The sequence below is a fragment of the Corvus brachyrhynchos genome, unplaced genomic scaffold (assembly GCF_000691975.1).
Source record: "Corvus brachyrhynchos isolate BGI_N302 unplaced genomic scaffold, ASM69197v1 scaffold547, whole genome shotgun sequence".
NCBI classification, from domain to species: domain Eukaryota; kingdom Metazoa; phylum Chordata; class Aves; order Passeriformes; family Corvidae; genus Corvus; species Corvus brachyrhynchos.
This window is the reverse complement of record NW_008239104.1, coordinates 39,125-41,185: the sequence shown is the minus strand read 5'-3', so window position 1 is coordinate 41,185 and position 2,061 is coordinate 39,125. Positions and strand designations below refer to the sequence as shown.

At 47.3% G+C, this 2,061-nt stretch overlaps 1 protein-coding gene across 1 annotated transcript in view; it reads left to right on the top strand.

Moving 5' to 3' along the window:
- Positions 1-2,061, top strand: part of CHSY3 (chondroitin sulfate synthase 3) — a 138,401-nt gene that overhangs the window by 107,813 nt on the left and 28,527 nt on the right. The window lies entirely within an intron of this gene.

Sequence of the window (2,061 nt, the reverse complement as noted above, 5' to 3'; positions counted from 1 at the left end):
ACAGTAGGTAACACAGGAAACCCAACCATATGGCTTTAAATAGCTAAAATGTCTTGAAAAAAAGTAAAACATATGGCTTTAGCAACTAAAATAAATGGAATTATAACTTCTTGGGAAAAAAGAAGTCCTTCAGAAATCAGATTTTAAATGGTCAGTGCAATAAATGGTGATTTTGCAAGCAACATGAGACACCACTGTGACAGGCGGTGCAGCTGGTTTAGAGTCTTCTCTGTGCTCCAGCCCTTGGGCAGGGTTCTCACTTCAGTTAATCGAGACTGAATTATTCAGCTGCAAACTGAGTGGGGCACAGAGCTGATCCTCTGCCAAGCTGGCTCAGGGCAGGCAGGGTGTACTTGCTCCAGTGCTTTCAGATACATCCCTGTGGCTTCCAGGTGAAGTGGAACAGCTGCTTCAAGGCAATGTGGTGCTTGGGCTGATGAACTCGCAGCTATCAGCACATAGGCCCATGCAGAAGCACACCCACACACCACCACTGCCTATGCACACACATCCATTCTTGTTGCTGTCTAATCCTGTGTGATCTGTTTTATCCCTTTGTTGCAGGAATCCTCCTTCTACCCATTACTCAAGATAATGAAAGACAACTCTCATTAGTCTTGCCTTTTACAGATTTTCTGAACAAAAATTCTTGTTTTGAGTTAAGTGATCAATTAAGCTAATGTCAGGCAGGTCAGGTCAAAATGTGAAAAGGGGCCCTAAAAACCACAGGATGCTGACAACAGTAATTTAAGGGAGTTGTGGGAGCTGAAGCTACAGAAGTGCTTGAGGTCTCAATCAATCATGCTTGCTTCAGTATTGATTCATAGGATAACTGCTTTCACTACGACTAAAGTAAGGAGAGTAATTGAGGTATTATAACCTGAGGTAACTGCTCCAGTAAAGTCTACTGTGACTTAACAAGGCCAAATTAGGTAAATTTGCTTGGTAAAGCTTTTTGGTTTTAGAAGACTTCCTAATGCTGTATGATAACTGATTAAGTGTGTTCTTAATCTAAAATAAAGTGGAAGTGGTGGGTTGACCCTGGCTGGATGCCAGGTGCCCACCAAAGCTTCTTGATCCCTCCCCTCAGCTAGACATGGTAGAGAAGATATGACTAAAGGTTCCTGGACCAGGAGAGGTGCTGGGAGGGATCACTGACATGTTACAAAATGTCATGGACAAAAGTGTCAGTTCAGGGACATTCATTTAATTTCTTACCAATCAAATCTGGTCAGAGTAATGAGAAATAAATCCCAAATTTCTAAAAATCTTCCCCCTCCATACCTCCATTCTTTGCAGGCTCAACTTCATTCCCAAATTCCCTACATCTTGCCACACTGTGATGCAGGGGGACAGACAATGGAGATTGTGGTCAATTCATTGCATGTTGTCTGTGCCTCTCCTTCCTATTCAGGGGCAGGACTCCTCACACTCTTCCCTGCTCCATTGTGGGGTCCCTCCCACAGGTGACAATTCTCCGTGAATTTCTCCACCACAAGTCCTTCCCACAGGCTAAAGTTTTCCACTAACTGTTCCAGCATGGGCTGCTCCCAGGGGGTGCGTGGGTCCCCCACAGGGTCACAAATCCTGACAGCAAGCCTGCTCCAGTGTGGGTTCCTCTCTCCATGGGTCCACATGGCCTGCCAGGAGCCTGCTCCAGTATTGGTTCCCATGGGGGCAAAGCCTACGCTGGACACATCTGTCTGCTATGACATGGGGTCCTCCATGGGCTGCAGGAGCACAGCCTGGCTCACCATGGTCTTCCCCACAGCCTGCAGAGGAATCCCTTACCTAGTACTTGGATCAGCTTCTTCCCCTCCTTCTTCACTGACCTTGGTGTCTGCAGGGCTGTTTCTCTCATTCCTCTCATCTGGCTGCAGTTTCGCAGGATTTTTCCTCCCTTCTTAGACGTTATTCTGGAGGCATTGTGACCATTATTGATGGGCTCAGCCTTGTCTTGCAGCTGAATGGCTCTGGCTCTGTCTGACATGGTGGGAAGCTTCTGGCACCCTCTCACAAAAGCCACCCATGTGGACCCCCCCCTCCCCCCCCCCCCCCCCC